This window comes from Equus asinus, chromosome 6, assembly GCF_041296235.1.
Source record: "Equus asinus isolate D_3611 breed Donkey chromosome 6, EquAss-T2T_v2, whole genome shotgun sequence".
In the NCBI taxonomy this organism is placed as follows: domain Eukaryota; kingdom Metazoa; phylum Chordata; class Mammalia; order Perissodactyla; family Equidae; genus Equus; species Equus asinus.
Window position 1 is genome coordinate 16,159,602 of NC_091795.1, and position 12,640 is coordinate 16,172,241.

The window sequence follows — 12,640 nt, forward strand, 5'->3', positions numbered from 1 at the left end:
TATTTATTTTGAGGAAGATTAGCCCTGAGCTAACATCCACTGCCAATCCTCCTCTTTTTGCTGAGGAAGATTGGCGCTGAGCTAACATCTGTGCACATCTTCTTCCACTTTATATGTGGGACACCTGCCACAGCATGCCTCGCTAAGTGGTGCCAGGTCCGCACCCGGGATCCCAAACCGGTGAGCCCAAGGCTGCTGAAGTGGAACGTGCGAACTTAACTGGCTGTACCACCAGGCCAGCCCCAATAAATTCATTTAAATAAAAGAAGCAAAAAATAATTATGTATCCTTTTACTGAAATGTATCCATTAATTGCCTACATAAAATTCGGTGCCTGGTATATGGGGCATATCCCTCTTTGTTCCCTCATCTATTTAGATATACATGGGTGTCTCAGTAACTGCACAACTGATTAGTATAGTAACATGGTCCTTCGTTTTAAATAGAACTTACAATTTGGGGGCTTATTATAAGCCAAACATCATAAAACTGATAAATATAAAATAATTTCTGTCCCTGGGCCCCACCTATCCTATCTAAGGTGTAAAAGGAGGGAGTGCGAAGGGCATGGGAATCAGAGACGATGAACGAATGGACCTATGCACTGAATCAAGATGCTTACTAGCTGTGTGACCTTGGTCAAGTTAATTACACTCTCTGATCACTTTTCTCATATATCAAGCCTCATTTGACAGGGATCATAAAACATACACCTCCTGGGGTGTTGTAAGATATAAATGTGTAAGTGAGGGAAATTACCATTCTCAAATACTATAATCAAAATGATATCAGGGCCAGCCCGGTGGCATAGTAGTTGGGTTTGTGCTTCAGCAACCTGGGGTTCGCAGGTTTGGATCCCGAGTGCAGACCTAGCACCGCTCATCGAGCCATGCTGTGGCAGCATCCCACATAAAATAGAGGACGATTGGCATAGATGTTAGCTCAAGGCCAATCTTCCTCACACACAAACAAAAATTACATCATATATCTGAGCTTGAATCCATAGGCGAGGAATTGGATGAACTCTGGGAGGGGATGGAGGCAGGAGCCTTCTTTCTGGGCATGAACAATGGGCATGGCTGTGGAGGAGGGAGAAAATTGTGAATAAGCTTGTAGATTCAGAGAATCCTGACTGTACAGACCTAGAAGGCAAAGCCCAGGGAAATAACACCTGGAAGGGTGTGGGGGAAAAGGGCTCAGAGACAGAATGAAGTTTGGAGAAGGGGGTTGATTGATCAGTCTGGGGTTTCCTATGGGTGCCTGTCAAGCTGCCAGGACAGACACGGAACAGACATGGAAGAAGCCTGGCTTTGGACCAGAGGTTGGAATGAAAACAAACTAAAGGGTTGATGCCCATAGGAAGCCCCAAACCATGGAAAGAGGGTCGATGACAACAAAATGGGTGGATGCCAGCAGGGGCCTCCGAACAAAGTCAACTGTGCTGGGGCTGCCCTGGACAGCACCCTCCAGCAGCTCAGAATCCATCTGCTTTCACCATAGCTAGGTCTCTTTATGCCCTTGGACTTACCCAGAGATGCCAGAGGGCAAGAGAAGAAGTGACCATCATGGGCAGCCATGCTCAGGGGCCCAGTTGAAATCCTCCCCCGCCCCAACTCAGTCTTGACTTTTAAAACTGGGTAATGTAAGTAGAATTTTAACCTGAGTGGAAAGAGGCCTTTGTGTTTACCGCTCCTCTTCCTGGAATGTTTTTCCCCCAGATAGTCACATGACTTGCTCTCACCACCTTTAAGTCGTTGCTCAAACGTCACCTTCCCACTGAGGCCCTTCTGACCTGGGCACTGAAAACCACAGACCACCCACTCTTGCTCCCCTAACTCTCTGTCCACCTTCCCTGCTTGACTTTTCTTCACGGCACGCATCGCGGCCTAACTTCTGTAACAGTGGTAACTTTGCAAACTATCTGCCTCTCCCCTATAGGATGCAAGCCCCTGGAGAGCAGAGACCTTGGTCTATTTTGTTCACTGTGTATTTGCAGGTCCTAGAACAGTGCCTGGCATGCAGTAGGTCCCCCGTGCATCTTTGTGAGATGAATACAGATGAGAGGAACCTAAATCCAGTTGCTTCCTTTTTTAAAGGCTATTTCGGTGGGGTAACCACGTCATCAAACTAATTAAGCTGATTAGTTACCTGTACTAGATAATCCACACTGAAAGACTTCTCTTCCTCTTTTTTTTTTTTTTAAGATTGGCACCTGAGCTAACAACTGTTGCCACTATCTTCCCCCTGTACACAGTTGTATATCTTAGTTGCAGGTCCCTCCAGTTGTGGGATGTGGGACGCCGTCTCAATGTGGCCTGATGAGTGCCCAGGATCCGAACCCTGGGCCGCCGCAGCGGAGCGCACGAACTTAACCACTCGGCCACGGAGCCGGCCCCTCTTCCTCTTGATAAGTAGAAACAGAGAGTCAACTGTGGTCACCCAGTGGAAGCTCTAGATCGGTTACAATGATGCAAGCTGCTGTAAGAAGCAAACCCAGAAACATACACTGATTCAAACACAATGGAAGCCAGTATCTTGCTTCCAAACGTTACAATGATGCAAATGTGATATTCCTGATCAGCAGGTCCTCCAAGCAGTGACCTGGGGACTCAGGCTCCTTATGTCCTCTAACCCCACCATCTTTCTCACTGACTCACAAGGCGCTTGTCTCCTCAAGCCAGCAGAAGGGGAAAGAGGGCTGGAGAGTGACAGTGGGGAGGTTTCTATGGGCCAGAGCTGGAAGAGGCGTTTCTCCCTTCCACTTAAATTCCTTTGGTTAGAATTCAGTCCCGTGAAGAGAGGCTAGAATATGGGGTCTAGCTGCGTGCCTGGCAAGGAGAAAAGAACTTTGGAGGACACCCAGCCCCACTCTGCCACACGCTTCCTTAATCAGCCTCCTCCGAGCATATTCACAGGTCAACTGACCTGCAGCCCGCTGAGCACGGCACTTGAGCTCCCTAGGAAGGCAGAGGTGCGCAGGCTCTTTTCCAACCAACGGAGCTGTACGTTTAGCGGGTCAGATATGTTTGATCTCAAATCTACTTATGCTGCTTAGACTCTCATCACATAATTCAATTAAATGTTATAAATTAGTGAAACGAGTGTTAAAAGAGAGAAAGTTCTAATTTCTGTGAAACTTAGGATGAATGCTTTGGAAGTACTAGCTGCAGGTGAGTCATTAAATGACATTGCTGTTGAATTAGGAGTGAGTGAAACCCCAGTAGGTGACTGGGGGGAGGGATAAGCAGTTCCCCGAATCTGGAAGTATTCAGCTCTCCAGTGCGTGCGTCTTTACGCTCTATGTCCACTTCAGAGAGAGTGAAGCTGGTCCTTGTTGTCTGTGATATGAGCACAGTTTTTGAAAGAAAGAGAAGCAACTCTCAACAGTGGACAAATATTCAAAGAAAAAAAACCTTGACCCTGTTAAAAGGTAAGTTTCAGAAAAAGGTAAAAGCATGACTGTGGTTCAGAGATAAAAGTGAGCGCATGTTAGGGTTCTATGAAATTCATCAAACGAAGGAGACAGGCAGATGTTATAACTGCTTCAGAGGAAAAGTAAAGGAAAATTTATATGCAGTAAAGTCATACTGACTGTGCAAATGACACAGACTGGCTTTTCCCCAAGGGCACAGGAAGCCCATCTCCACCAGACAGGACATAATTTGCACGTCTGTCAGTTACCCACAATGTACAGATTTATAAAACGGGCCCACAGAATCAATCTGATAAGGCAGAAGTGTACCCTATAGACAACGCATCGTTTTCCATTGGAATACAAAATTTTTTTAACAACCCTATATCAAATGTTTGGAGAATGAACACCTTTATATGAGCCAACTTAAAATGAGGTATGTAAGATCTGTGTATCATTTTTTTAATAGTTCCTACATTTTCAACTAAGTGGTTAACAATCAGCCCCAATCCCTTAAGTAGCAGAGTCTCCGCTGTAGCAGATTTTCTTTCACTGGACAACAGTAGTCAGAGAAAAGGTGATATTTCCTGGTTAAAAAAAAAAAAAAAAAAAAGAGCAAAGAACAAAAAACAGGAATTGATTATCTTTTCCTAATGTAGCAACCTGATAAATGAGCTTTAAAGTAAGCACTGGGAGAAACTGGGTGAAGGGTACCAGGGACTTCTCGGTATTATTTTTGCAACTTCCTGTGAATCTATAATTATTTCAAAATAAAAAGTTAAAAAACAAAAGAATATTAAATTTTTGTATGGGAGAGACCCCCATAGATTCCACCTTCTGTTTCTGGTGGAAGGAGGGAAGGTTGTCCTTTGGGCACAAGGAATAAGGGACAAGCGGGGCCTGCTCTGTGTATTCAAGACGAGGGATTCGCAAGTCTTAGAGGAGACAGCATTTCTCTGCCCAGAGAAGGCGTGGCTGCTACAAACCCAGACAGCCTGAGCAGGGTGCAGCGTGGAGAGCTTGAGCTGGTAGTAGTAGATTTAGCAGCAGATGGAATTCATTTTTTTCTTAGGTTTTAGGATTTTCAGTTTTTACACTGTCAGATGTCAAAACGAATAGTGGCAATAGCACCAATGTCAATGTCACTGTCCTGGTTTCAATAGCATACTGCAAGTATGTAAGATGTTATCATTGGAAGCTTGGGGAGGAGTATAGGGAATTCTCCGTACTTTTTTAAATAACTTCCTGTGGGTCTATATTCATTTAAAAAGAAAAGTTAAAAAGAAAAGAATGGTGGTGTATGTTTCGAAGTTTATATAGTTGACTTTATGAAGTTTTGTTGATTATATCCTGTTCTTGTCAGAGGCAGAACTGTAATTTCTCCGGGGTGTTGAGTCCATTGTGAAGTCAGGTGCAAGTGGGAGTAAATGTGGGCCAAGTTAACGTTAAACGTCTCATTTTGAGGGGCCGGCCCCGTGGCCGAGCGGTTAAGTTCGTGTGCTCCGCTTCCACGGCCCAGGGTTTCACCAGTTCGGATCCTGGGCATGGACATGGCACCGCTTGTCAAGCCATGCTGAGGCGGCGTCCCACATGCCACAACTAGAAGCACCCACAACTAAAAATACACAACTATGTACTGGGGGGCTTTGGGAGAAAAAGGAAAAATAAAATCTTTAAAAAAAAAAGTATCATTTTGAGGGTATTGGAAATTGCTCCATCAGCACCTTAAGGATCATCATAAAAAAATTAACAGGAAGAGGAAGTGCTTTTTATACCTTCAGAGAAAGACAGATCCAAGGAAGAGCTTCCTTCTGCATATGATAGTCAAAAGTCTAGTTGCCAGTGAAGACAGAGCCTGTGATTGTTTCTCTTCTCTCTCTGTACACCTTTTCAAAGTCAAGATTTACAGGAGACTTCTTTTCACCTGCATAAGCCTAACCCCAGACCTGGGCCTGACTGCAAGTTTCCCTTGGAAGAAACCAGAGCGCGAGAGTCCCTGTTTCTGCTCTACAACTGCGCACTCAGTGTTTCTGGTCTTCGTGGACCTCTTTATGGCCGGGCATGGGGTTTTGTCAACACAGAAGCCATCCCCTGACATTCTTTAACTGAAGATGTTACCCTTCAGCTGAGTCACAAGGGGACTCCCACACAAACCTGCTCTCTCTGCCGTCCTTCTCTGCTCGTCTGTCCTCTGCCCTGGATGCATCCTTTGTTCCCACTGCGGAGACCCACAGTTGGGGATGGGGAAAGATTTCCTTGCATACTGAACAAACCAAAAGGGTTCTGCTGCCTCATTTAGAAGAATAATAGACAAGACCACAACTGTCCCGTGACCATCATCTTTTAAAATAGAGCTTCCCTGAGGAACAAGGGATTGTTTTGAGAAAGGAGCTTTTTGTAATGTGTTAAATGGCGTTGTCTTACGGTCACTTGTGAAGAGAGAGTTTTGTCTGATGTTTTCACACTGATTTGGGTGTCCTACAGCTCGTTTATTCCAGTGGTGTAAAATGCACCCTTTTGTCTATGAATCCTCACTGAAAGTAGGATTCATAGAAGGTGCTGCTTACTAAAAATGGAGGCCCTTTTTGTGACCTGTTCTAGGATTTAAGACCCCTGGTCACAATTCTTCCTTTTACCCAAGAGAATAAACCAACCCTAGACGTGTCCTCCACAGGGTTTGTAGCTATAGCTGAAAGAATGCTGTCCTATCTTCCAAAAAGCGACTGATATGAGAAATCAGGAACCCAACCCTTTCTGAGGTTTAATTTCACTTAAATAAATCCTTTTCGAGGTTTAACTGCACTTAAAATTTGCCTTTTTTATTGCAGATATGGTCTGCTAATATTTTAAATTCGTATAGCCAGCCACTGTGCTCTATGGATATAAGTAGTCAAGACCAGCACAGTCTTGTCCCTTAGGAAACTTTCACTTAAATCACAGTCATCAATAGATAAAGACTAAATATATATCAAGTGAAGTTTTATAATGGTGCAAAATTGTAATAAACTTGAGTTACAAACAAAAGGCCTTGGTTAAATAAATTATAGTGCATACAAACAGGCCATTAAAAACGATGTGTGGAAGACACTTTTAAAGACTTGGCAAGGCTAGAACACTATGGTTAGTGAAAACAAAAAGACTCCAATGTAATATATTGTGTGCGTAATACGAAAGTACTAGAAGGAAGTACATAAATAACTGTAGGTCCCCAGAGCTTATCTCCAAATAGTAGGATAATGGGCTATTTTCATTTTTTTCCTTTTCCTTCTTGTAGTTTCCTGGTTTTCTATACTAAATATGCGTTATTTTATAATTTGAAAAGCTAATAACCGTTTCCTTCTTAAGTGAAAGAAAATACATCCCTAACCTTATTTACAATAAGAAAATATGACACTAGTAAATTCTTTTCTTTAAGAATGTATCTGTGATTGCTTGTCTGTGCATAAGATATTTCTGGAAGGAGACTCAAGACTGTAATATTGGTTGCCACCAGGGAGGGGAAATGAATGGTTAGGGACACAGGCACAAAGAAGATTTTTCACTAAATTTTGTATTATAATTTCTGAATTTTATATCATGCAAAGGTGCAGTGTATTCAAAAATTAATTTAAAGCTTGAAAATTGTAAATTTAATCAATATTAACTGAAAGTCATCTTCAGCAATCTTAATCAAGTCCTTGCCTTAATGTTGCTGGCACGTCTTTGACGCCCAAGACCTCGACCAGCATGTCTGGTAAGGGATTTTCCCAGCTCACTCACTACAAGGAACGCACAGGAGGACTGCACATTCTGAAAGCACAGTCACGGCTTCTCTTTCCAGGAAGCTGATTGCTGTGGGCAGAATATTGAATCTAATGTGGTCTGTGGCTACAGTTAACAAAGCGACCTGTCAGTTAATTCTGCTTGCTACACAGTAGTTGATTCACTGAGGGTAGAGAGGAGAAGGGGCCAGGGAAAGTCATTGATTTCCTTGGCTGGGTAAAATATGTTGCACTCAATGATGGAAATTGGGCATAGCCTTGGTAGCATTGCTCTCATGGCCACACCAGATCCTCCCATGTATGAGGTTTCTCTATCAGTCCTGAGAAGCCCTCAGCAGCCCCCACCCCTTTCACTGACCACCCTTTGGGGGAGGTGTCACTGCGGGGTTTTCTTCTTATCTGTTCTGTCCCACTAGGCCCCATTCAGCTGCCTCTCCCATGAAGCTTGCTCTCACCACCCTACTCTTAGGCCACTCAGGCTGCTAGGCACTCCTGTAGCATCTAGTCTCTGGGCCACACTCTTTGACAGTGTAGGTTCACTGTCTAGTCAGTTGCAGTTTTGTTCCCCCCAACTAGATTTTCAGCTTTCCAAAGACAGAAACGTGAACTTCATTGTGCCCCCTATGGAGCTAAACTCAAAGCAGGCACTCACTGTTGCTTATTTGACTTACTATAATGACAGAGAATTGCAAACATACAAACACTCAGTTCAGGGACATTGATCTCTCTGCCTTGAGTTCTCCTCTCTTATTCTCCACCTGGAGAATTTTTCCTCATCCATTAAGGCCCAGTACTGATGTCACCTACTTTGTAAAGCTTCCTACCAGTCTCCAGAGCACCTGCCTCTGGTGCTGCATTCACACATTGAGCTGACTGCTGGGGTCCTCTCCCCCAGCCCCACTCATCTTGCCTTTTGAGTGTCCAACACTTAGCTGTCTCTAAACATAAAAGAGACCAACACATTTTTTAATGCATCAAAGAATAACCAATGGCAATGTTTCTCACACTAGACTCCCAATCCTGTATTCCTTCTATTTATTTTTGGATGTCTGTGAATGCTCTATGAAAATTTGTAATTTTGTGTTTTCATTTCCATGTTGATCTTCCTTTTAAACTATATGACTATATTCTTGATTGATTCATGAATATTTGAATGATGTCCTGTTAGCTAATGGGATTTGAGTGACCATGTTTATATGTGTTTATTGATGTATCAGTGTCAGAAATTAAACGTCTCAAATAATTAGACAAGAACTTGGAAATACCATGAATATGAAAGGATGCATTCTGCCAAGTAAAGGCCAAATGGTGGTGGGAAAATGAAGTCATCATGTCACATACACACATATAGTAACAGAGGCTGCAGTAGGAGCAGTCAGAACATACCCTCACTGCAAGTTGTAGGTGGGCTCAGCAGAACAGTAGCATATCGTGGTAGATGTCCACTTGAATTTTACTACATTTCATGGTCTTTGTGTGTTTATCTTATAAATTTCTTTTGGTTTTAAAATTGTATAAGTTATAAGCATGAGGAGTTAGTTTATTGCTAGCTTTATATTGGTGGATTTAAGAAACGTTATAATAAAAATAATGTAAGACCATAGTAGTTGTCTTCTTTTTCTTCGAAAGAGTCCATATGTTCCTCAAGATTAAGAAACAGCCTTTAAGAGCCTGTCTTTGGACTTATCTACCACATGACCTAAGTCAGTGACTCTATCCGGTTTGCTTGCTTCCTATACCACCTACTACAGAATTTAGCAAATGTATATGTAATTATTGTAATAATTATGATGACAGATAATAAGCGCTATGTTAATATTGCCCTTTTCCTGCATTTTAGACACAACTGGAAGTTTCATGTTGATGTTTTTCAATGAACCTACCTGTAAGTCCCACCTCCTCAAAACTATTCCAAAGCCACATTACTCTTTGTAAAATCTCTTGTATTAGTTTAAAAAGCCCTAACTGGTGTCTTGACACTTGGTGATAATTAGTAAGTATTCTCTGAGAAAAACTTTTATGGTATTTGGGCCACTGACAGTTATGTGTATATGCAGATGGGCCCACTCATCCCGTGTCCTCAGCACCTATATTATTTCACTAAGGGCCTCAAGACATCCGTTGCCTAGTGCCAGCCAGCACGTGCTACCAAGGCTGGTGGGCCCAGCAGACAAAACCAAGGAAAACCCAAATCACGGTTTAGGGAAGGAGGAAGAATAATCTAAGGGACTCCAAAAACAGATGTATTAACTACCTATTCAAGTTTCTTGAATAGGTTAATTATATTCTTCACCTAGGCAGCCAAAGAAAGAATGTTCTTGATTTTGATAAGAATTAGATGAATTTGCTTATATGTCATAGTTCAGAATATGTTGTCTTAGATGTTTTACCACTCAAAGAAGGGTGGCCAAGATGGCATTCTTTTGCACCTAGCAATTTTCGCTTCCTTGTTAATCTCATCGTTATCGTTCTTAATGATATTATCATCCCATTACATGGGTATGGACTATGTGCTCACATGTTCTAAGTTCTAGTCAGAACAGGAAGATCATAACTCTTTACACTTTTTCTCAAGACAACAAGGACTTTGCAGTTTAAATCTCCTGAATCTTAGAGCCAGTACCATTTGGGGTAGACCCAAGGATAGGGAGATTAAAATGAACACTCTTCATGGCCAAAAGGACTCTGTACATATGCTCTCATCACTAAAGACTTAGAAAAGATGACGAGCTCCTAAAGTTTCCCTATTTAGGTGATCTGGCCTCCTTCTCTGTATTTGTGTCTCTCCATCCAAAAAGCTGTCATTTTCAAGAAAGCTACAAATGTCGTAATTTAAGTAAGGCATTACAAATTAAAACCAGCTTGAAGCCATGTATGGTCATCAGAGTTGTGTGAAAACGTGCTAAAATTAGACTTACAAGACCAGGATAAAACTTTAGAAATGATTGCTTCTCCCCATCAAACTTGTACTTCAGGGGAGTATGATTTTTTAAGATTGAGCAGTGACAGCTGAACGAGTTTAGGAGAAGGAAACAAGATAATTCTAAAGAGGTCATCTATGACGTTTACTTATAACTTCCATAAAGCAGCAGTTCTCAAAGTGTAAAAACTACATAGCATTGTTGAAAGAAATTAAAGAAGACCTAATTAAGTAGAAAGACATCCTACGTACAAGGACTGGGAGACTAAATATTAAGATGGCAGTACTCCCCAGACTGACCTACAGTTTCATTGCAACTGAACAAATAAATTCAGTTCTTCTGAGGACAGATTTAGAGGGCTCTGTTGTTATGGACTGCTTCTACCCCTGGGAGAATCTCTGAGCCACCATACTCCTGGCACGGGATGGGGGTGGCAGCTTCTGGTCTTCTTGGCTTGCCTTTCCTGATGTGGAACGTCCACCCTACAAGTAAGCCAGGGTGAGAGTGACCAGGATCCCAGTATTCTCACCCTATTTCACCTGGGATAAAGCCTCCACCTTATGAGTGAGGTCTGAGTGGAGGAAGAGAGCCCCCAAACTGTTGTCCACACTCCCTAGGAATTTAGCCTCTCCAACTGGGCATTGGAGGGGGCGAGAAACGCTAGCAGCCTGCTTCTCCCTGTGAGATGTTGTATCTACTGACTAGGAGTCCCTCTCTTGACGGAGCCCCATCTTCTCACCATACCTGTCTGAGTGGAGCTTCTGTCAAGCTGAGCTGGGGCAGGGAGGAGGGAGTTAGGGCCCAAGCACCCCAGACTCTCCCTCTTCTTACCAAGTTTTGGTAGGTTTTCTTGAATAAATATTTCTTCATTCAATGTATGCCCTTAGGACAATTTCCAGAGAATTTACATTGTTGTTTTATTATAGTTTCATCTCTTGTGCTCATTTCACCTGAGCCTGTGGAGCTCACAATGCTGCCATTCTGGAATTGGAACTCTCTCTCATATCTACTTCTGCATTCAGTCTGTCTGACTGAAATATGAAGAAAATCTGTCATCACACAGATACGTAGTTGGAAAAGAGAAGAATATTTTAATAGCCTTGTCAGATAACTGTGGATATTCTTTGATGTAACTCCCAAACTCTGTCAGTGGCAGTTTCTTTTTTTTCTTCTTTTTTTTGAGGAAGATTAGCCCTGAGCTAACATCCGCTGCCAATCCTCCTCTTTTGGCTGAGGAAGACTGGCCCTGAGCTAACATCCATGCCCATTTTCCTCTACTTTATACGTGGGATGCCTACCACAGCATGGCGTGCCAAGCAGTGCCATGTCTGCACCTGGGATCCAAACCAGCAAACCCCGGGCCACGGAAGCAGAACGGCCAAACTTCACTGCTGCGCCACCGGGCCAGCCGCTGCCAGTGGTAGTTTCTTAAGGGTTAATTGTAATGTGAAATCAAAAACCATAGCAGTGTACTTTTTGTTCTCTGTTATATTAAATCCATTTGTCTGTCTTTGAATGGTCTCTTTTGCCCATGCAGAATTTTGTAATATCATGTTTTGGTCATTTGGAAAATATTGATTCACTGAGGTATACAGAAGTTCCAAATAGTGACACAATTCAGGACATAATATTTAAAACAATTGCAGTTGTTAATGTTGTCATCAGTCTCATCAGGAAAATATGCAGGTGTTGGGAAGCTGTCAAGTTCATAGTGGTAGACACTAATCTTCCAAAATTCTGATTTTCACCTGAGATCATAAATTTTATCACGAGTAACAAATACTGTCAGTCATTTTCTTTTTTCTTCTGCTTTTTCTCCCCAAATCCCCACAGTACATAGTTGTATATTTTAGTTGTGGGTCCTTCTAGTTGTGGCAAGTGGGACGCTGCCTCAACGTGGCCTGACAAGTGGTACCATGTCCACGCCCAGGATCCAAACCAGCGAAACCCTGGGCCATGGAAGGGAAGTGCACGAACCTAAACACTCAGCCACGGGGCTGGCCCCAGTTGTTTTCTTGAAACCACAGTAAGATAGTCCCTCACACTCACTGGGATGGCAACAATAAAGAAGACAGATAATTACAAGTGTTGGAGAGGATGTGGACAAATTGGAACCCACAAACGTTGCTGGTAGAATATGAAATAGACTGTGGAAAACAATCTGGCAGGTCCTCAAAATGTCAAACACAGAGTTACCATATGACCCAGCAATTACACTCCTAGGCATACACCCAAAGAAATGAAATATATATATCTATACAAAAACTCATACAAGAATGTGCATAGCAGCATTATTCATAATAGTCAAAAAGTGGAGATATGGCCAAATGTCCATCAATTGATGAACGGATAAATATAATGTGGTATATGCATACAATGGGATATTATTCAGCAATTAAAAGAAAGGAGTTACTGAAACATACTACAAAATAGATAAACCTTGAAAACATTATGCTGTGTGAAAGAAGTCAGTCACAAAGGACCACATCTGGTATAATTCCATCTCATGAAATGTCCAGAAGAGGCAAATCCACAGAGACAGAATG